The sequence below is a fragment of the Mus musculus genome, chromosome 18 (assembly GCF_000001635.26).
Source record: "Mus musculus strain C57BL/6J chromosome 18, GRCm38.p6 C57BL/6J".
Lineage (NCBI taxonomy): Eukaryota > Metazoa > Chordata > Mammalia > Rodentia > Muridae > Mus > Mus musculus.
This window is the reverse complement of record NC_000084.6, coordinates 38613745-38637234: the sequence shown is the minus strand read 5'-3', so window position 1 is coordinate 38637234 and position 23490 is coordinate 38613745. Positions and strand designations below refer to the sequence as shown.

General features: G+C 46.9%; 1 protein-coding gene across 1 annotated transcript in view; it reads right to left on the bottom strand.

Annotated features, from left to right (window-relative positions):
- The window catches only part of Arhgap26 (Rho GTPase activating protein 26), a 774669-nt gene that overhangs the window by 739051 nt on the left and 12128 nt on the right, over positions 1-23490 (bottom strand). Inside the window, exon 2 of the mRNA XM_030250607.1 lies at positions 19461-19625. The gene's annotated coding sequence lies outside the window, so the exon portion shown is untranslated. The remainder of the gene's footprint in view (positions 1-19460; positions 19626-23490) is intronic.

Sequence of the window (23490 nt, the reverse complement as noted above, 5' to 3'; positions counted from 1 at the left end):
TGTATGCCTGGCCAGCATCCTTCTAAGTGAACTACATCCCCAGCCCCTCCATCCCACACTCTTCTCTTCCTGTCTTTATTGCTTCTCCCCTGTATGCGTAATGAGCCCCTCCCCTTTACCCCCGAGCAGGTCCAAAAGCTTTGAGGGGAATCATGGTCCTCTTGGGAAGCAGGAGAGTGCTGGACCCTGCATGTGGAGAGGTCCTGCTTCTGATATCCCTGGGGAACAGGAAACCTCCCTGTGCTGCCCACCTGCAATCAATCCAAGCCTCCAGCATTCTGATTTCTCATCCCTGACTGCTGGTGGCTGCCGGCAGGAGACCTCCTCAGGAGAGTGGAGGTGACCTTGACAGGGAACTCTTACATCCGGTGCCCGTTGTTTTCCTGTTTGTCAGCCTCTCCCGGGACTTGCTGTGGACTATTCGGATAAACACAAAGCGTGTGGAAAAGAATATTGAAGAATGAATTCAAACACTTAACGGTTCTCTACTCCATCCAGTAGCTCACATCCCAAACCAGCGTCTGAATCCACTCCCATCTGAACTCTACATGAGAATCCCGCGCACTCCCGCTGCCTTCCTGGCATATGGTCAAACCAAGAATATGGAGAAAAGGGCAGGCAACAGGAACCATAACTCTTTCCACCTGCCATCATCCTTCAGGCCCTCCGTCATCCCGTTATTAACACTTACTAAGTGTAAGAGGTCCTGATTAGGTATGTGCTTTATATATTTCTTTTTCATTTTATTCCTTTATGAGGAAAGTAAAGATCAGAATAGTAAATTACCAAAACGTTAAGAGTCACATGACCAGGAGATGTCAGATTCAAGGTCAGATGTCAGTCTGGACCACACTAAGCTTTTTATAACAGGCTTGTAAAAGCTGCTTTTGCTGAGCAACACGGGCTCTGTCCTTGGGTCCACATTCAACTAAAAGCTGGATGAGAGTGCTTCTCTTTTCTTCCTCTTGTATCTGTCTCCTTTACTTTGGGTCAGTCACCTGCTCAGTGCGCAGGTAGGTGTTTTGAGTCACTCCGGAGTGTCTATTTAAAACACAAAGGTTATCTAACCCTCTCAGCCCCCTCCAGTGCTGCAGGCAGAAACACAGGCAGTCGCGAGGTATCTGTCGGTGTTTTCAAAACAAACCCCAAAGGCGCCAGTGGTCTCTAGTCATTGTCTTTAGTAACCTTGAATTCCCGGAACAGTACACTTCAAGGCCATCACCTGGTGATGAGATGAGATCAGCCCTGGGAAGGAATGATTGTCTTCTGGGGTCCAGATTGCTCCCCTCAAGCAATAAAGACTTCCGACGACGTTCTTGCTTTAACAAGACTACTCTGTAGAACCAGAACTCAAGACTACACTCTGGCCAACGCTATTTAAACCATGCATACCTCTTCTGCTCTTTATAACAAAGACTGCCGGTCAAGTCCTCCCTTACCCAAGCAGAGACAGAAACCCTCAAGGTGTATGTAAGTAACCACAACTCCACTTCTCCAATGCGTGGACACTGAGAACATCTGGGCGGTGGTAGCGCACGCCTTTAATCCCAGCACTTGGGAGGCAGAGGCAAGCGAATTTCTGAGTTTGAGGCCAGCCTGGTCTACAAAGTGAGTTCCAGGACAGCCAGGGCTACAGAGAGAAACCCTGACTTGAAAACAAAACAAACAAAAAGAACATCTGTCCTATAATAAGCGCTCAATAGCTATCTTGGACCCCAAACAAACTAGTTTGGTCAAAAATTTCTCATCTGCCATTTCCAACTATTCCTTGTTCTAGGGTCTAGAACAAGTTCTAGGATCTAGACTGTAAATCGGGTACCATTTTTCCCCCGTTTCTGTTGCCTTATTCCTCGATGTCATAGTTGAAAACAATGCTTTGAATGCAGTACAGTGTGATAGCATCAGATCTGGGAAGGTGCTCTGGGGTGGTCTGCTTTTGGAAGAGTCGACTCCCATTGCCCTTTCCCATAGCAACCGTGTGGATAGCTGTCTAGAGAGGCTGGGAGAGGCTTGGCATCTGCTCACCCTGGCCCTGAGTTCTGCTCCTGGCTGCCCCTGCTCTCTGCCACTCATGTGCAGCCTGCTGGATTCTGACTCACTTTTCCCTGGGCTATTGGGATAGGGGAGTACTGGTCTACAGTCCTCACAAACTGGGTTAAATCAGCAGACTGAGCAGGAATGTGGAAACAGGGAGGGAGGCAGGGTATCTAAGCAGAGGAGGCGATGGTCAGGAAGAAAATGCAAGCATGTGGTAATCTGGATTCCTGCCTGTGAATAAGAGAGGCTCCTGTTTGCCCTATAAACCTCAGTCCACTAATTCAAGCATTTTAATTACCGCTGCATAATACAGCACACTTGTGTTGAGCATATCCTAGGAAAATTAAAACGAAGGTGGGGGCCTGAGGGATCCAGGCAACCCCAATACTCCCGTTTCTCTTATTTACAATGTAATCCAAGGTGTTTCTCTCCCTTCTGCCATAACACAACACGGGGCTTTCCTGAGTCAAAGGTACTACTTCCATCCCATTCACAGAAAGGAACTGAGCTGGTATCGATCATACTTCTCCTGGGCTAGCAATCTCCTTGGTCCATGTGATGCTTAACCCTCTAGAAACCAGAAGAACCAGATCATGAACTAAACACCAGCTTGTCTGTGAAAGCATCCCCAGCGTGAAGAAGCTTGCCAGTTCAGAACGGCATCCGAGAGAGCCAGCAGCATAACTGTAACCCCAGGACTCGGAAGGTGAAGGTAAGACTGCTAAATATCACCTCCTCTACACGCTGTACTAGCTGCACGGCCATGGGCTAATCACATAACCTCTCTGAGCTTCCTTCTTCACAAAGCTGTTGGTGGGCCAGACTTCTGCAGAGCAGGTACAGCACAGCACAGCACAGCCCCACCCCAGCCTTTCCCATTGCCATCTCAACTCCTAGAATCTGTGTCCCGCGCGCACGCACACACACACACCTCCAGCTGATCATTGAGGCTTCCTGACCACACCAGAAGGAACTAACTCCCCCTCCCGTACACACACACTGAAGCTCCCATTCACTCTCCATTTTTATCATAACCCAAAGTCCGGGCTGCTCTTTCCCTAATGTACATATACAGAGACACGTGCACATATTGGTATACATGGTAGCTAGATGCATAATTTTGGGGATCTTGTTAACCTCCAAGCAGGCTTGTGTTCTGTTGACTGCTGTTATCTCTAGAGATCTGTGACGGTGGCGTCTGGCATTTAATGAGTGTTTAATAACTATTAACTCAGGCTTTTGCAGAGGACTCGGGCGTGAGCCCCAGCACCCACATCGTGCAACTCACAGATGCCTGGAACTCCAGTTCCACAGGGTCTGAAGCCATCTGACCCACATACATGTGATGCACAGGAACTCATGCAGGTGTGTGTACAAGTACACACAAAATATGTATTAAAATTAAGTTATTAAAAATTGAAAACAGTTAACTCTGTGAGTATACAGGATTCAAATTTCTTATAATGTCCGGAAGGGTCATCTAAGACCAGTTATTCATAAGCCAGGAAACTGATACTAGAAGCCATCAGATAACCTGCCTTCTGGCTCCCAGTTCCTTAGACCTGAGTAATGGAGGGTGGAAACCCACATCTCTTGGTAGCTTTGCTCCGGTTTTGGGCTTACCTACTCAGTGCCCAGAGAGTACTGGTGGCACTGGCCAGTACCCTCTCATGCTATATCTGGGAAGGCAATACTCTGGTGGCTGTCCATGGGCACTCAGAACTCCCTCCATGACTGGCATTCTATAAAAGGACAGGTGGAAACACTGAGATCCACTCCGGAGGTCCAGCAACAAATGTGCTTGAAGCTGAAGAATGACAGACAGCTGCAGCACACAGGAGCCAAGGCGGCTGCAAAAAGTCTCTCCAACTCCACCAGCACCAAGGACCCTCTTGTCTTTTCCACAGTGATTGAAGGCAAGCAACTGCAGTCTGAGATCCAGAGAGCCTGGGTGACCTCCTTATGTATAGACCCAGGGGATCTCGGGGTACAAGTCTCACGGCAGCTTCAGCACTGTTAGGCATATAACCTCACCTAGTACCCCGAGTCAACTGTTCATCTCTTAGGGTCAAATGAGAAAAATTAAACAGCGGTCCACACAAAGCAAGGCACGGGGCAAATAGCTAACAATAACTGATTTATGTGATTTACCCAAAGTCACATCCCCATCCACTCAGCAACTCTAGCCATTGCCCCTAGAGCTGGGAATCAAACATTGTCTGCTGAGTTCAGGGCCTATTTAACCTTCGAAGACTAGCACCAGGTGACTTCATTTTTCCATTCAAGTACAGTGGAAGGCTAGATGTAGAGTTGCAGAGCACTGGCTTAGCATGTGGGACCAGGGTTCAATTCCCAACATCAACAATCAACACACACACAGAGGGGGAGGGGGAGAAAGAATGAATATATTGCTCAGGTCCCACACCATGTCCCAAGCCACTCAAGTCGGCTCTATGGCCACTCAGGGGACTTCATGAAAATAGTAGTTCCAGCCTGTGGACCTGAACCACTCACATCAGCTCGGAGAGAGAGGCACAAGGACTTACCAAGGTCGCCCTGGAGATTGAGGAGACAAAAGACCTAACAAATACTTCCCCTGTGTAGAGTTCAGCAGCTACCTTAACACATTCAAATGTATTAAAGAGAGGGCCCAGCAGTTATCAGAATGCAGTGCGAAAAATGACTGGGCTGAAAGGCTGCTTCAGTTCAACTTAGAACCTTCCTCACTAGCTCAGACCAATAGCAACATCTACCTCTTGCTTTTAATTCCAGGTATCTTAAACTGAAGGCAACAAGAACCACGTGACTGGCGGGGTTGAAGTGGCAGACAGGCAAGGGCGCAATGAAACCCAAGTGGATCCTAAAGAGATCGCCAGCTGCAGGCAGGTGTGATCCCCATGAAGTAACTCAGATTATGTATCCCTACTTTGACTTGACAACTGAGATTGCCATCATGGCTTGGGACCATATTCTATAATACCCCCCCGCGCGCGCACGTAAGCTCTGGATGACCTAAACCAATTGTGCGGAGAAAGAATCTGGTGACTCAAGTCATCTATGTGTGCCTCGGTTTCCCTAGATAATAAAACCCCTGGTTAGTCTTCGGAGGAGTGGCGCTTCCTGGGCAGGGCACCCAGCAACAGAAGCAACAATGCGTGATCGACCAGCCGTGAGCGCCCACGCAGACTGCGGACCATCCTTGGCTGCAGCTGCTGGGGGAAAAAAAGCATGCCTGATGCTTCTCAGCAAGCAGCTGGACCCAGGGCTGGGATGCTCCCACAAGCACAGAGGATTGCTCCCTCCTGGGCTAGCAGGAGCCTGGAGCCCCGGCCGGAGAGCCGGAGGAGTCGAAGCGGCCACAGGAGCGCAGAGGCCCCGCTGCGCTGGGCCCGGCGGGGGCGGCGGAGGCGGAAGCGGGGGCGGCCGGAGCGCGGTGGGGATGTTTAAAGGAAATTTACAATCATTTCCTCTCTGTGGTTTGGTGACAAATCAACAACATCCTGTTCTTTTGTGAGACTCCGGGCGCCTGCGAGGCGGGGGCAGCACTCGGCTCTTAAAGAGACATGCACAGGCCCCTCCCTCCCCAGCCTGTCCCCGTAGGTTCCCCCAGCTCACCCCAAATCTCTACATCCAGCCTCCCCTAGGCGCCGCCTCAGAACAAGAATGGCCAAGCTCTTGCTCCTGGGGCTCCTGGGCACGACCTAGATTGCACCCCTTTCTCTGCGGCCTGCCCCCCTCCAAGGTCGGAGGAGAGGGAACAGTGGCCAACCCCTCTTATGGTTGTTGCATCTTCCACAGAGGAGCATCCAGGGTCACCCCTCCCAAATCGGACAGCTGTGCCTGACGGATCTTGGACCTCTGCATACTTTTTTTTTAATCCCCTTCTACCAATCCCCTTTCCTCAAATTTTCCAGCCCCCGACCTGTAGATTTATGTTTTAAATGTCGATGTGTGCACACAAGATTTATAAAACGCCAAGGCAGAGAGAGAAATTTCCGAGCTGTAGGAACAATGAGAATCAGATGCTTAAGACTAGGGGAAAATACACAAAAATACAAAACACTCAACTGCTCTCCTGAGATTTCGTTCATTCGGTCACTTAATGATTATTATTTTACTAAGTGCTGGTCATCTCTCTGCTCCGCTGCACCACAGTAATATCTCCGATAGGGTCCTTGACCCCAGAATGCCTACATCTTTTAAGGATGAGTGATGGGTAGGTGGACTATTTCACACCTGTAGACTAAGTTCAGAACAGCGGTTCTGTGTAAGAACTCGGAAGGGGTGCCCAGCTCACTGGAGACTAAAGGCCCTAGCCCTAAAGAAGGGTCCAAACAGAGCATTAGGAAAGAGCCGGAAGTAGAGACAGTATGTCGAACCCATCACCACCTGAAGGACATTTCCGGGGTTCCGGGGCCTCTGAGCATCCTCTCTGGATGCAAATTAGAACTCTCAAAAGAATGTCCAAAACTTTGGTCTCCTTGGCTGGGGTTGGACCCTGGACTTAAGCGAACTTGCTTTACATAAGTGATCTCTAGCGCTGATTTGATTCTTGGGATACATACTATGAACAAGGAAGAACACTGGATCCTTTTGCTTCTTCCCCAATATGGCCACAATGAATAAATCTTTTTTTAAAAAATAATATTAGCCGGGCGTGGTGGCGCACGCCTTTAATCCCAGCACTCGGGAGGCAGAGGCAGGCGGATTTCTGAGTTCGAGGCCAGCCTGGTCTACAAAGTGAGCTCCAGGGCTATACAGAGAAACCCTGTCTCGAAAAACCAAAAAAAAAAAAAAAAAATATTAATTTGACAATTTTAAGGACAACTAGCCGAACTTGACTTATTGAGGGTACAGACTTGTGACCCCAAATTAGTTCAACAGTACCTCAAAAAACAAAACCACTAACCCACCTGAGATTTAAGGAATCACAGTTCCTGGTAAGGAAGCCTAGGCACTGCATGAAGGCTCAGGGGGCACGTGAACAGCCAAGATCCAGAATAGTGATGTCCTAGATCCAGCACCCAGGAGGCAGAGGCAGGTGGATCCCTGAGTTCAAGGCTGGTTTGCTCTACATAGCAAATTCCTGCTTTGCCAGGGCTATGAAGTAAAAGACACAATCTCTCAAAGGAGGGTAGGGAGGGTGTGAGCTCAGAACCAGGTACCTAGAAATCTGAAGAGTGGGTTTCAAGGCAACCAGGACATATACAGTTCATCTAATTTAACTTAGAAGAAAAATTGGCCAGTAAGATAGGTATAACGATTATTCCCACTTTTCAGATAAGGAACCGGGTACAAGGAGAAAGTGGAACTTGGTCAGGGGCACGTAGCCAGGAAGACCTTGAAGAGGTGGATTTCAGGTGAAGTAGTTTGTTGGGTTTCTGACCCCTGGGCTGAAAGGACTGAGGGGCTTATTTTACACATCAAAGCAGATCTGGCCTCTAGGTCCTCCCAGGATCCCCCTAAGTCCCCACTTGGCCTACCCTGCCCCCAACCCTGAACTTTCCAGGCCAGGCACTGAGCTCCCACCCCCAGAGGCTCTTCCCTATATAATCCAGACTTTGTGTGTGTGTGTGTGTGTGTGTGTGTGTGTGTGTGGTGCATTCTCTCCCTCCTTTTTCCTCTCCCTCCCTCCTTCTCTTTTCCCTACCTCCCTCCATCTCTCTGGCTCTCTCCCTTTCTCTCTCTCTCAAAGTAGGGCCCTTTGTCTTTTTCTCTTCCCCCTCCCCTTATCCCCATGGTGACTTCCCTGGCCTCAGTCCTTGGGGCCAGTGAACCGATTCCCAATAAACCTGCCTTTAATATAATCTTATCTGGCTTGAATTGGTTTATTTCACCAGTGGAGAAATAACCTATCTGGGCTGAGTCTTGGCCATTGCTATGATATAATATATGATATAATGGAGGTCAGGGGCTGTGGCCTGGATGCCCAGGGTAGTGGTCCAAAGTGACAGAGCACAGCCCTAAGATAACAGTCTTTTTTGTCTCCTGCTGATTCTCTGGGTTCTTCAGAGACAATTCTCACAGACCCTGAGGTTCTGCTTTGGTCAGAGAAACCATTTGGCAGAACACAGAGAAGAAACTGCCTGGATGTTCCTACAATAGAACTCTCCCAGGGGCCTTTACATCACCCACCTGAGGCTACTGAAGACCGGGTCACCACCTTCCCATTTGTTCAGTTGCCCGAGGCAGGATCCAGAGGAGGGTGTGGTGAAAGCTCAAACTAGGGGAAGTTCCCTAGGGAAGGAAATGTCCCATTAAGGCAGAGATTGAAAGAAAAGGAAGCCGTCTGAATTTACGGTAGAATAGGGTGGTGCTGGTAAAAGCTGAAGACAGATTGGTATGCTGTCCACCTTTGATCCCAGCACTTCAGAGTCTGGGTCCAGCCTGGTCACTTAGGTGAGTTCCAGCCTAACCAGATATAAGATGTGAGATCCTGTGTAAAAACAAAAATATCCCGAAAGAGTCCTAGTGACCAGAAGGAACCTAGGAAGGCTGAGACAGGAAGATCACGAGGTTGCAACCGGCTTGAGCTACCTATGAGAAGAGAGAAACGAAACCCAAGATGTACAAGTGCAGAACAGGATCTTCCTCCAGTGTTTAGGAAGCACTGCAGTGCACAAGATAGGTGAGCATAAACTGCAAACATCATAATCCCCTGGAAGAACAGATTCTACAGTGCTGGCTTCAAACTCACAGAGAGCCACGCCCAGACCACTGTATACTTCTACTCTCTGCTTTAATCTCCATATTATTTTAAGTGTAGTAATAGTTGTCCATACAACTACCATTAGTTATTTAAGGACAATGCTGGGCCAGAATGATGTTTGTTTGTTTTTAATAAAAAGCTCTTAATTACCAGACTGATCACCTGAGCTCCAACCCAGGAACCCAGAAGAGACTGGATGTGGTAGCATTCCTCTGTAGTCCCAGCACTCTTACAGGGGCCATGGGAAGCAGGAGGCAGAGGCCTGAGAAGCTGGCAGGCCTGGAGCAGGCAGAGCTGAGGAAGCAGGAGACCCTGCCTCAACAAGGTGAAAAGAGAGAATGGATTCCTGAAAGTTGTCCTTTGACCTCTGCACTCTTGGCAAGGCAGGTAGGTATGCACGCAGGCACACACATGCATAAATACACTTTTTTTTAAATGCTTGTTTTTGTTTTGTTTGAAACTCATCTTGTGTAGCCGTTTGAACACCAGTGTAAGAGTCCTCCTGCCTCTACATAGTGCTGAGATTACCGTGCACCACCACCCCATGTAGCAACAGTGCCACTTCCTATCCACACCTGTAAGACATCCTCTAGACCTCGGTGCCCTAGCTAGAAAGTGTGAACAAAATCTACTCATTCTCAAATCTGCATGCAAACTATACTCACAAGGAACAGTATCCAAAAATCACTGGGGATCAAACCCAGAGCTTTGTGTGTGCTAAATAAGCACCCCACTGTGATGAAATAAATCTTTTCAAAAACTTTTTAGAATTTTAATTTTCTGTGTAAGAGTTTTGTCTGCTCCATGTCTGGTGCTTCTGGAGACCAGAGAGGGCATCAGATCTGGTCATCTGGAGTTTCAGAGGGGCTGCTGCCATATGGGCTGGGAATTGAACCCAGGTACTGAAGGAAAGTCCTTTTAACCACGAAGGCATCTCTCCAGCCATATGTACTATGATGAAATAAATCTTAAAAGGGGACATATCAAAACTAAGGCTGGACCCTGGAACAATCGTGTGGAGTTGATGCTTTGAGACCATTTCTCAAAGTCTAAGCATAATGGCACCACCAACCGTGTCTGCCACGGTCATCGTTCCTGTAGACAATATCTTACCTAATAGGCTAACCTTCATGCCTCAAGAAGTGTTCTGGATTACAGAAGGCAGTTAGGAGCTGCAGGCGCCAACAGATGAAAGATGACAGTGTTCATGGGAGAGGAAGAGGTAGGGCCCAGATGGTCAAAACCTAAGTCCAGAAATACAAAAAGCAAGAGAGAGAGAGACTGGGGGGTATGGGGTGGGAACTGCTTATAACATCCCATGGAGAGCAGTCTCCTCTGATAAGGAGCAAGTAATTCAGCAAGTGCATGATCTGGGCCAACAGCAAAGCTGCCACATTGGATTCTAAGGGGGTGATCAAGCCACTCTGTGATTTCTCCTACTTATGGTTTTTTGGTTTTAGTCTCTTCCATTTAGAAACAGCAAAATATCCTGCTTTCAGGCAGAAGCCAAGGAGATGGGAAACTCAGTGCTCTCAAAGACCAGTTCTCCCACCCTCTCTAAGCCTTCCTTCCGCTTCCTGAAAACGGAGTTGACAGTAAGAATGAAATGCACCAATAAAGCCAAGTCCTCAGCCATGTATCTGGCATGTGAAGGACTCAGTAATGGCCAGCTTCAGAACTGCAAGTACAAGACCCCAGGCAGTGATTAACCTCGGCCTTAGCTGAGGAAGCGAAGTGAACTGAGCTAACCAGCTCATCACACTGACTTGGTCATCCAGGGGCCTGGGCTCCCTCAAATCCAATAGTGATGGGGCTATTAGTTATTCAAAAATTATCACCTTTGGCCTGGAAGTATGGTTCATTGTTGGAGCACTTGCCAGCCTCCAGGAGGCTTGCTAATACCACACACACAGACACACACACACACACACACACACACACACACACACACACACACACGAAGGGTTTGGTGTTGTGCACACCTTTAATCCAGCACCCAGAGACAGGCAGATGGATCTCTGAATTTGACACCAGCCTGGTCTATGTAGTAAGTTTCAAGACAGCCAGGGCTACAAAGTGTATCCCTACTACATGGTAGCATATATGCTGAGTGCTAGCTGTTACAGACTGACATAGATGGATAAACTCCCTTCCCTGCTTCTAAAGGGGCCTAATCAGCTTTGATTCCTCCCTCCCCAAATACTCTCCTTCAGATAGTAATTGCTTTGCTTTCTTTCCTTTTCTTCCTTCCTTCCTCCTCCTCCCCTTTTTTTCCTTAAAAGCAAATGAACAAACAACAAACAAACAAACAAAAAACCTACAACCTCCTTTCCAATTTAGTTTGGAGAAGGTTTCTGAGGATGGAAGGTTGAAACTGATGGGCCATTAGCAGCATAACAAAGCAAAAGCAATTTTCCAGGTCACCAGCCAACTCTGGAGCGCTGCTATTTAAAACTCTGCTCTGGGGCAAGGACTAGGAGGGTTTGCTCCTGGCTGGTGGGGAATTGGAGAGAACGCCCATTTTTATGGCCAGCAAAACCAGTAAACATTATCACACACCACAGCCTGGCGTGTGTACAGACATTTTAAATAGTTTTGTGTGAAATGCAGGTTTGGAGGAAGAAAGTTCCTGTTGGCCGAGATCAGAGCTGAACGGTTCTCTTTTGGCTTCAGATTGAGGGAACCGGGATCCCTGCTCAGGCTTCAGTGGGAGATCTGCTGAGATATAACTCTTAAATATTGTCTAAAGCCACTGAGCATGCACGTGATTGCGCACACACACGCACACGGGGGCGGGGACAGACAGACAGACAGAGCTCCTTTTCTCAGCCATGGCATACAGCTTTACTGATTCTCACCATCCCCGGTGATCACAAGTGCAGAGCTGAGGAAAAGCACCTTGAAGGAGGCCTTTCTAGTACAGTGCTCTCAGGGATCACCTTTGCTGTGAGGGGGCCTGGGACAATGAAGTATTGCTGAACTCTTGTAGGTAGAGAGGTCTTCTCATCTCTCCACCTTGCTGCTACCACTATCACCACCACCACCACCCTCTTCTTCCTCTTTCTCCTCCTCCTCCTCATCATCAATGCCATCATCAATCAGCAACATCATCATCAATCATTATTATTATTGATAGGGTGTTTCTACATAGCCCTGGAAGTCTGTCCTGGATCACTGTTGTTGTTGTTATGTTATTAGCAGAGACAGGGTATCGCTACATAGACCTGGATGTCCTGGATCACTTCAGACCAAGCCTCAGAGATCTGCCTGCCTCTGCCTCCTGAGTGCTGAAATTATTGTATCCACCACCAGGCCAGGTGTCCCTCATTCTCCAGTACACTGCTCCTGGGCTCCCACATCCCATAGTTACTGGGCACAGCCTCAAAAATCCCAATAAAGCCTTTGCTTTTATTTGGGCTTTCTTCCTTTCTTTCTGTTTTGTTTTTTAAACAGGATCTTACTATGAAGCTCTGACACTTGATGTAGCTGGCGGGGGGGGGGGGGGGGGGTAAGGCTGTTAACTTACAATAATCCTCCTGCTTCTGCTTCTGCTTCTCCAAGGTTGGGATTTAGACCTGCAGCAGCAGGGCGGGCGTATTTCTGGTTTGCCTGTTTGATTTATTTGCTCCTATGCCCAGACCGGTCTTGAGATCAAAGTAATCTTCCTGCCTCTGCTTCTTACATACTGAGATTTCAGGTACCAGCTACCCCAAGTCCTGTAAATTTCCTTTGTCCTCCTGACTCTGCATCTCCCAGGGCCCTGCCAGACTACACAAAGCTGCTCAAAGAACACAGATGGCTCAGCTTCTGATGGTTCAAGCTGCAAGAGGGTCTACAGCAATATAATATTTCTACCAAACAAAGTAGACAACATATTCCCTCTTTTCTAATGTAAATCTTTCCTGGGCTATCAATGTGCAGACAGATCCTCTCATGGCACTGGGAAGCTACCAGCAAGCTAGGGAGATGGTGCTACTATGCTGTTCACTGAGGTCTACTCCATGAGCTTTCAATGTCCAGTGGGTTTATGGGAATGGAAACCCCACCATAAACTGGGTGGGAGTCTACATATCTTTTTAGTTTTTTCCAAGTAACACTGATTTCTAGAATTAAAAAATAAAAACAGTAAAATGTTTTTCAAAGTAATAAAACATAAAAAAATTAAAAGTATAGTTTCTGGGTTTTTTGTTTTTGTTTTTTCTTTCAAGACAGGGTTTTTCTGTGTGGCCCTGGCTGTCCTGGAATTCCCTCTGTAGACCAGGCTGGCCTTGAACTTGGAGGTCTGCCTACCTCTGTCTCCCTAGTAGTGGGATCAAATGGATGGGCCACTATCTCCAGGCAAGAGAAATTAAAAACATAAATTAGCCAGGTGGTGGTGACTCATACCTTTAATCCCAGCACGTCAGAAGCTGAAGCAGGCAGATCTCTATGAGTCCAAGGCTATCCTGGTCTACACAGTGAGTTCCAAGACAGCCAAAACTACATAGAGAAAATCCCTGTCTTGTCTCAGAAAAATAAACAATAACAAAAAATTTTCTCTAAGAGAAAAAGAATGAAAAAGGCTCATGAATTCAATATGAAGGAGGAAAAAAAATGCTAGTTTAGAGCACCAATCTATTATTTTTCTAAGAAGCGATCCTGACTTCCAGGTGGGAATGGAGCTCAACAGAACTTGCCTTGTATGTCAAGGCCCAGGTCTGATCTTCATCACCCCAAGAAAGAAAGGAGAAAAGACACCCCAATGAAGTCCCCACCAGACCCCTTGCCATGGCAGCTTCTGCTGGGTCCTGCCTGCCTGGCTCTTGCTGCCAGTCCCTTGGCATCCAATCATTTTCCTAATTTCCTTGGGCTACATCCTCCAGTAGGTTCCTACAAAGAGAAATCCAGGTGGTAAATTTCTCAGACCTTCACATCTGAAAATAACTTTCATTTTATTCCTTAATTTTTGCTTTCATTTACTTAATCTCTTTTTATTCCTTTTTTTTCCCCCTGAGGCAGACTCAATCTGCCCACCTTAGCCCACAGTAGATAGGACACTAGGCCTGTACTCCTGCATCTGGAATTCTTCATATTTTGATTGATTCACAACAATCTGATTGATTACAGAATTCTAAATCTTATTTTCCTGGCTTGACTGCCGCTGTTCCCAAGAAGTATGAGGGTATCCAGTGTCCAGGTCTTTGAGTCACAGGTATCTTTTTTGAGCCGCCATGTGAGGGCTGGGAACGGAACTAGAGTGCTCTGCAAGAGCGAAAAGCACTCTTAGCCGCTCAGCTATCTCTTGAGTCCCTCTTTTTGTACAGAACAAATACCCCCATTTATACTATGTCTTAAATACCTGTAAAAAACAACTGGGTCATTATTCTGGGTCATCGGGGAGACTTCCCTGCCAGCCACTTATCCCTGCATACACACTGAGGGTGAGTGAGTGGCTTTGTCTCTTAGGAGCACAACACCTGGTATGAAATGCATGCCTTTACCCCACATTATCACTATTTGTTTATACCGTTGGCTCTTCTGATAGAGTCTGAAGCAATTCATAGCCATACTTAGTGCCACTCCAAAAGTATGTGTAGAAAAATAAGAATGATGAATGAATGAATGAATGAATGGTCATTGAGATTTTTTTTAAGTGTATATATACCTTAATAAGGGTTACTACGGCTGTGATGAAACACCATGATCAGAAGCACCTTGGGGAGAAATTTTTTTTTTCACTCATACTTCCATTTAACAGTTTATCATCGAAAGTAGTCAGGACAGGAACTCAAGCAGGGCAAGAACCCGGAGACAGGAGCTGATGCAGAGGCCATGGAGGAGTGCTGCTTACTAGCTTGCTCCTCGTGGCTTGCTTAGCCTGCTCCTTTATAGAACCTAAAAGCACCAGCCCAGGGATGGCACCACTCACATTGAACTGAACTCTCCCCCGTCAATCACTAATTGAGAAATCTTCTACAGCCAGGCGTGGTGGCGCATGCCTTTAATCCCAGCACTTGGGAGGCAGAGGCAGGCGGATTTCTGAGTTCGAGTCCAGCCTGGTCTACAAAGTGAGTTCCAGGACAGCCAGGGCTATACAGAGAAACCCTGTCTCGAAAAACAAAAACAAAAAACAAAACTTCTACAGACTTGCCTATAGCCCAGTCTTACGGAGACATTGTCTCAGTTGAGGCTCCCTCCCTTCAGATGAGTATAGCTTGTGTCAAGTTGACCTAAAATTAGCCAACACAGTGTGTCATGTGCATCCATGTGTGCATGAGTGTTTGCATGTATGGCTACATGTATGTATAAGCCTGAGATTATCATCTGGATTCTTAATAGCGATCCATCTTCTTGAGGAAGGTATCTCAGGTGAGGCCAGAGCTCTCTGATATAGCTTGTCTGGCTAACCAGTTTGCTCTGGGGGATCCTGTTTTCACCTTTCAGGAGCTGGGATTACAGGCAGGCCACCATGCCCACCCAGTATCAATGTGGGTTCGGCCTAGGAGATCACCTGGTCTTCACCCATGTCACCTCAAGTGCTGTAACCACAGAGCTACTTCTCTAGCATGCACATATGAGCATGAACTTTGTACATACAATGCTTTGCCTGCATGTATGTCTGTGCACCACATATCTAACTAGTGCCCTCAGAGCTCAAAGATGGTATTGGATTCCCCTGGAACTGGAGTTACAGACAGTTGTGAACTGCCATGCAGCTGCTGGAAACAAACCACGTCCTTAATAAAACAACCAGCGCTGTGAACCTCTGGATCCCACCCCACTCCACCCCACCCCACCCCACCCTGGTTATTTTTTATTGGCATATATTCATCATATATTGATGGTTTCATAAAGTTGTTTTCACGAAGTATATCATGTACTGTGAAGTGGGTTTTTTTTTTTTTCCAATTAAGTGATATAATTGAGTGCCAGGCAAGATAGCACGTGCTGGAAGATTGATGCAAAAACACAGAGTTTAAACACAGCCTGGGCTATACCTCTCAGTGAAAAAAAAAAATTGAAGATATAATCTATGGTAAAGTGTTTGATAAATGCCATTACCAGTTGGCACGTGGTCCTTCCAAATTCAGTGAGAGAAAAAAAGGACTGCTCTAGAAGACAGAAATGCCACCTCAAGAGCCAAAGCACACAAGAAGCGCTTGCTGTTTCTTCTTCAGTATCTGTCTTCTGTGAGGACAGGGACCAATTCTGCTCTATTCACTGCTGTTCTCACAGTGAGGAAAGAAGAGGCAAAAAAAAGCCTGTCTGGTCTATATAGAGGGTTCTAGGCTAGTGCTACATAGTGAGACCCAGTATCAAAAAAAGAAGAAAGGGAGGGAGGGAGGGAGGGAGGGAGGGAGGCAAGGAGGAGGCAGGCAGGCAGGCAGGCAGGCAGGTAGGTTGGTTAATAAGTTAGTGAAGAAGTGTATATCTCAATGGTGGAGCATTTGCCTAGCTTCAGTGGTACTGGGTTGGATTCATAGACCCACCCTCTTGCCCCTAATTAAGAAAGCTGAACGGATACCTAATGCAAACACATCTTATGTATTACAGTACCAGAAAAACTAGCAGCTGGGTTGAGGAGATAGCTTAATATAAAAGCATAGGACCTAAGTTATGTTCTCCAGCCACCATGGAAAAGTCAGGTATGGCCAAGATGTACCTGTAATCCCAGTGCTGAGAAGGCAGAGGTGAGCCAGGCCCTGGAGTCAACCAGCCTACCTGAGTCAAGAAACTTAGATTCAGGGAGACCTGTCTCAAAAGATACAGTGTGGAGTGATCAAGGAAGATACCTCATGTCAAACTCTAGCCTCTGCATAGGAGCACACATGCATGTGCATGCACTGGCATGTATAGGAACATACATACAGCAAACTGCACACACACACACACACACACACACACACACACACAGTGAGAGAGAGAGAGAGAGAGAGAGAGAGAGAGAGAGAGAGACTGACTCTAGCCATCCCTACAGTGCTTGGCCATCCTGAGAAGGGGGGATTCAAAATGAAAACCTAGGTCATCATATCTTCCCTCCCAACCCCACCCCCACTCAGGCAGTGTCCTTTGGATACCTGCACTTTATTCCCCGAGCTAGTGCTTGGCTTGGCCACTCCACTGAGTGGACAGCCCTCGGTGTGTCTCTCAGTCACCTGGTCCTCCTGCTTCCACTCTCTCTGCAGATGTCACACTGGCCTTCTTCCTCCTGCTGGCCCTCCACTGGACCTTTGTGACCACTGCTTTATGTAACACTCTCTCCTTTACTCCAAGTCACCTCGATCCCTGACTGAGGTATCACTTTTATAACTCCCTTCGATACCCCAAAACACCTTCTAAGGCTCCTCATTTTTATTCATCTTAAATTATAGCTCCTCTGTCCACTTTTAGTTCTAGAATTACTGTTATAAACCATTTTGCAGTGCTGCCGATCAAACCCAATGCCTTTTGCTATATCCCAGGATTGGTTTTGTGAGGCAGGATATCGCTACGTAAGTCTGGGCTGACCTAAAAGTTGCCACGCAGTCCAGGCTGCTGCTGCCTCTCCATTGCTGAGATTCTAGGTTCAGCCAACCACTCCAGGTAAGAATTACATTGGTGCTGTCTAGGTTCCCTTGCAGACAAATCTGCTCACTTACAACTCTCACTCTGCTGAAGCAAGCTGCTTCAGTGTCTCAATACAATGGAGCTAGTTAGCTATACTAGCTAGTTAGCTAGTTAGTATATCAAATGCCAAATAATCCTGCTTAGCCAGTCCCCCACTCCAGAACCAGTTAGTCTACATTTATTTATTTTCTGACTTTGGTTTGTTTTATGAGACGGAGTCTTCTTGCCTCTTACTCCCTAGTGCTAGGATAGTAAGGGTGTAGCACCATACAGGGCCCAGATCTAGTTTCAATCTTTCCTCCTCTGGACTGCCTTCATTAGCAGCATCAAGACTTGCTAATCTGCCGGGCAGTGGTGGCGCACGCCTTTAATCCCAGCACTGGGGAGGCAGAGGCAGGTGGATTTCTGAGTTCGAGGCCGGCCTGGTCTACAAAGTGAGTTCCAGGACAGCCATGGCTATACAGAGAAACCCTGTCTCAAAAAACAAACAAACAAACAAACAAACAAAAAGACTTGCTAATCCAGGGCTACACAGAGAAACCCTGTCTCGAAAAAACAAAAAAAGAAAAGAAAAGAAAAAGAAAGACTTGCTGATCTTCCTAACTTTTAAAAAGTAGTACGTACTGCACCAATTCAACCATGATGAGCGCCTTATTCAAGTCACCAAGCTGACTTAGTTTGATGTAATCATCTTCCAACTAACCTTGGTATTTCTCGATATGAAGGGGCCCAAGAGGTTCTCTCATTTTATACATTGACTTACTTATGGGATAAGGTCTTGATAAGTGGACCCTGAGAGTCTAGAACTCATATTTGCCCCTAGTTATCCTTAAACGCATGGTCCTTCTTCCTGGGCCTCAAGTTAAGTTCTTGCACTACAAGTATGTGCTACCACCAGACCTGATCTTTATTTACTGATTGAGTGACACTTACTGCATAGCCCAGGTTAGCCTTTAAGTAGTGGCCACTCTCCTGCCTCAGTTTTCTAAGTAATATAATTAGAGGCACAAAGAGTTAAAATGTCCTATTCTGGCCATGTTAAAATTCAAATATGACAGAGAGCAATGAGAGCTGCCTCCAGGAACAGACAGTTGGGAGAGACATGCTCTACTCCCTGATCTTTGATTTGAACTCTGGCCTTGATGCTGTTTTACTCTCGGTTTTATGAATAGAGACTTCCCACCAGGCCCTGCCCTGTATCCACTTTTGAGTACTCAAAACACACTTCTACAGGCAAGAGCTGGAGACTAGCTCTGCCATTCTGGAACATCTCAGGTCCCACTCAGTTGTACTCCATCCTCAGCACTTCTGGATTCAATCCCCTGAGGTCTGACATGTTTGCTCTATGACCCTCCTGAGTCTTCATTTATTGTCGCTATGATAGTGCCGATGCAGCGCATGGTCACTGTTCTTAAGAAGCGCTGAAGTACAGAGTGTAGAATACAGAACGAACGATGTCTTACTCCCCATCCAAATCACTACTCGTATGCTTTAGAAGCAGCCAGTTAGCAGGTTTTCCTGTGCATTTCCAGAATATATCTATGGGTTTAGAAGCACATACATATGCATATGTGCAAGAATGCACACACACTCGCACACATGCACACACAAATATTCCCAAACCTCTACATGTACCAATCAATGCCTTGTTTTAAGTTTCTTTCTCTCTCTCTCTCTCTCTCTCTCTCTCTCTCTCTCTCTGTGTGTGTGTGTCTGTGTATCATGTAGTCCATGCTGACTTTGAACTCACAATGATCCTAGGATTACAAATGTGTACCATCGCACCTCAAGGATAACTCTACACAGTTATCCTTGAGCACTTTTCAACGCCCACATCTCACAGGTCCTCCACCCACTGCTTAATGGCCACAGATTTCATCAACCCCCTCCCTCCACGTGGGGCTCTATTAGTAGGTTGCTAATACTAGAACATTCTAATGAACATCCTTATATACATAGCTCTGTGGACTCTTTAAGTTTTCATTGTTACTGAATGCTACATTAGACTAGATAGAAAGTGAAGCTTCTCTTTCGGTTCTATTTCAGGTTCTGCCACCTAGATACAGAGTTCCATAATGCATCCACTGACTTACTCACCGTTCAGCATCGGGCCCACCTCCCTCCTCACCTCAAAATAGAAGAGAAGGGTCCCTGGGCTGTCTCTTCCTGAACCTGTTCTGTATGCTGTCCCAGAGGCAGGCGTCTCCCTTTCCCTGAAGCACAGAGGAAATCCTGGACATGGAGAAGAATACTCCAGAAACCAGCTGTGTTCTCAGGTGACCCTGAGAAGGCCCTGAGAAGGAAGGAAACACAGTTTTGGTTCATGAGACACAATCCCAGCTGCTTTGTTTCCAATGGGGCTAGAGGGATAAAAATGTGACAAGGGGACAGGCACTGTGACGAGCCTCAGACAGGGACTGATGTGAACGTACACTCAGCAGTGATGTGGCACCATTGTTCCAGCCCACATCTGTCCACTACACCGTGTCCTTTTGCAGGACAAGGACAGGATGGACTACAGGAAGCAGGACTGTGATACTTTGCGCAGGCTGACTCACCATACCCACTACAACCCAGCCCGCAGTTCTGACCGTACCCAGAGATGCTGCATATGAGCCTGGGGCGAAGCTATAGTAGAAACAAAGGCTGGGTCTTAGGAGCTCACTGCCCACCCAGGGCCCTTCAGCGAGTCATCAAACTATCCTGTCAATAAAAAGCCACGGCAGCAGTTCTTGAGAGCAGGATGCACACTAAGTGCCCGGCACAGGACACAGCATTGCATGAGCAATCAATAAATCCTTGATATTTGCTTTAGTGCTGCTTCCTTCTGCCCTCTCACACTGTACTAACTCAGAGGAGGGGCTCAGCAGACACTCATTGTTAATTTACCCATTCGCTGTTAGTCCTGGGGCTTGAACCAGGGCTTTGTGCATGGTAGCTATGTGCCGCTCTACCATGGAGCTATAACCCATAGGAACCCGTAAGAGCTCTCCTCTTCTTTTCATTTTGAGATGGGGTCTTGCTAAGTTGCCTCAGCTGGCCTTAAACTCCTGCTATCAAGCAATCCTCTCTCCTCAGCTTCCTGTGGCTGCTGTAACTTCAGGGTCCCACTACCAAGTTTTGGCTTAGCCTTTGTTTTATTTGTTTGAGATAGGGTCTCACTGTGCATCCCTTGCTAGATTGGAAAACTATGTAGACCAGGCTGGTCTTGAACCCACAGAGATCTTCCTCCTCCTCCTGCCTCCCAAGTGCTGGGATTAAAGGTATGTACTACAATACCAGAAGCCTGAAGGGTTTGGGGGGGGGGGGTAGGGGTGCATATATGTGAGAAACAGTCACACACAGACAAAATGGACCTTGAACTCGGTATATAATTGAGAATGACCTTGAACTTCCTGCCTCCACTTACCAAGTGTTAGGATTACAGGTGCCACCATACCTAGTTTATACAGTGCTGGGGAGCAAACCCAAAGCTTCATATATGACAAGCAAGTACACTACCGAGTGGACTACAGTCACAGCTCAGCTCATACTTCTTGCCCTTGCTCTTCCTCCTCTGTCTCCTCCTTCCTCTCCTTCCTCCCAGAAGTAAGGATATTCTAAGCAACAAAAAGAATAGTCTAGACATTCTTCTTACCCTGGTTTATTCCCAGCCCGGAATCGCCTAGGCAAGTTTGGAGTCAGGGTACCTAGAACACAGACCTTTCCTCAGAATTTCTAAAAAGAAACCTAAGGCCTTGGAATATCAGAGGAATGGGTAAAAAGAAATGTCTTCCTTCAGTGATATAGAGAAAGAATCCACTGTGCAGAAGGGGAAAGCAAAAGCTGCATCCCATCCTTCCCTCCACTCCTCACTCACTGGCTTATGCGCAGCCCCCCCAGAGCATCCTGCCAGCTCTGCTGAGGTGGCCTCGACACCACTGAACAGTCAGGGTCCACCTGCATCCGACACTCCGTACCAAACACTTCTGATCCCGATCGCTCTCTAGGCACCCGTCTCCTTTGGCTGTCCTGGATTTTGGTACTCTTCTGCTAGTGTCTTCTCTCCCATCTGTCCTTAGGGCTTTAATTTCATCTTCAAAACCCACATGTTGGGGGGATGGAGAGTTGTGGCAGGGGTTCAAAGTACTGCTCTTCTGGAGGACCCAGGTTCAATTTTCAGCACCTTCACGGCAGCACACAACCATCTGTAACTCCAGTTCCAGGGCATCGGACACTCTATTCTGGCCTCTATGGACACCAGGCACACATACATAACACATACAGAGACATTTGTGTAAAGATTCATACACACAACATAAGATAAGAATAGATTTTTAATAATCCTTACATTCATAGGTAGAAGTCCTAGTCACTTGTAACTCAGACTGTGACCATATTTATAAGGACTTTCATGACATAACTGTTAAAATGAGGACACCAGGGTGGGGTCCTCAACCAATATAGTTAGTACCTTTACAACAAGGATTAATCAGAACACAGGGAAGGCCATGTGAGGATATAAGAGAAGACAGCCATCTAAAACTCAAGGAAGAGTCTCAGAAGAAAGCAATCTGGCCACTACTCTGACCTCAGACTTATAGTCTCCAGAAATGTGAATTGGTAAGTTTCTGAGTTTTGAGCTTCTCAGTCTGCAATCAATGTCTTGTTATGGCAATCCTGGAAAACTCAGTCATCCCTAGAATACAGCCAGTGCTCTCAAGAGTCACTCACATCCACTAACCCCCAAAGCTATAGCTACATTCCTCTCTCCAACTCCTGCCTCAGGTCAATGTGTCCACACAGAGACCTGGGCCCACCATTCACACTCCAGTTCCAGATAACCTGACAATCAGACAATGTGTCTGCTACCCCCCAACACTGAATTGCTTTGCCAATTGTTAAACCCGAGGAGGTCCAGAACCACAAAGCCATGGAAAGTCAGGCCAGTCCCCCTGTTTTGCATACAAGGCCGAGCTGGTGTTTTTACCAAAGAGTAAACCAAGGAAAATCTCAGCCTCCTCCTGAATCCTTGCCCCTTAGCAATCGGTAGCATCTGTGTGGCCACTCTCAAGACTGTGGTCATTGTCTGTGGTTGCTTTCAGACAGGGGTCTCTCTATGCAGCCAGCTGGCCTCAAACTTGTAAGCCTTCTGCCTCAGTTTACCAAGTGCTACATATTAAACACTAGCACAACCAATTTGACCCTATCTTTTCTTCAGCCCTCTCTCCTCCCTCAGAGGAGCCAGTGAAGGGATGTGAGCATTTTCCAAAGTCACCCTTTCTGTTGCCCAGTCATTTACTTGTATTTTGGTTTTTCTTTTCTCCCCCCCCCCCCCCTTTGACAGATATTGACAAATACTTTGACAGATTTAACTTTCTTCCTTTCTTTCTTTAGATAGGTTTTCACTATTTTATCTCTGGCTGTCCTGGAGCTCATTATGTAGATCAGGCTGGCCTCAAACTCACAGAGATCCACCTGCCTCTGCCTCCTGAGTGCTGGGACTGTAAAGAGGAAGTAAGCCTTGAACGCGCATGACTAGGGCTGTGCAGCTGTAGCTCCACGGATCACTTGCCTACCACATATGAAGCCCTGGGTTCAATCCCAGGGACCACATAAACCTGCCACGGTGGCACATGCCTGTGATCCCACCACTGGGGAAATAGAGGCAGGAGCAGAAGTTCAAGGCCATCTTCAACTACACATATGGAGTTCAAGGTCAGCCTGGGTCACATGAGATCCTGTGTAATAAAAAGAAGAAGTAAAATTAGATAAACCCCTAGCTGTAAGCCTGCCTTACTTTACCATAAGCTTAAACCCGAGTCATTCCAGCTGCTGTAACCCACTTAAGTCAAAAATCCTCAAGCAGAAAGAAATGTTATTTTAGTTCTATGTTTGAATGTATTCTAGATTGCCTTTAGACTCAAGACCTGCCTGCCTCAGCCTTCGGAATGTGAGGTTTACAGACAACACTCTGCCAGAAACAGAGATTTGAAGAGGTCCTCCAAGAGGAAAACTTCACTAACTTGTAAAAGTTAATATACACCTCTGCATCGCTATAATTCCAACCCAAGCATCAGAGAATACCCGTGAAGTTCCCAGAAACAAACTACACATTAAAAACCATTGAGCTGGGCTTGGTGGTACAGGTTTGTAGTCTCAGCAACACAGGAGTGGGC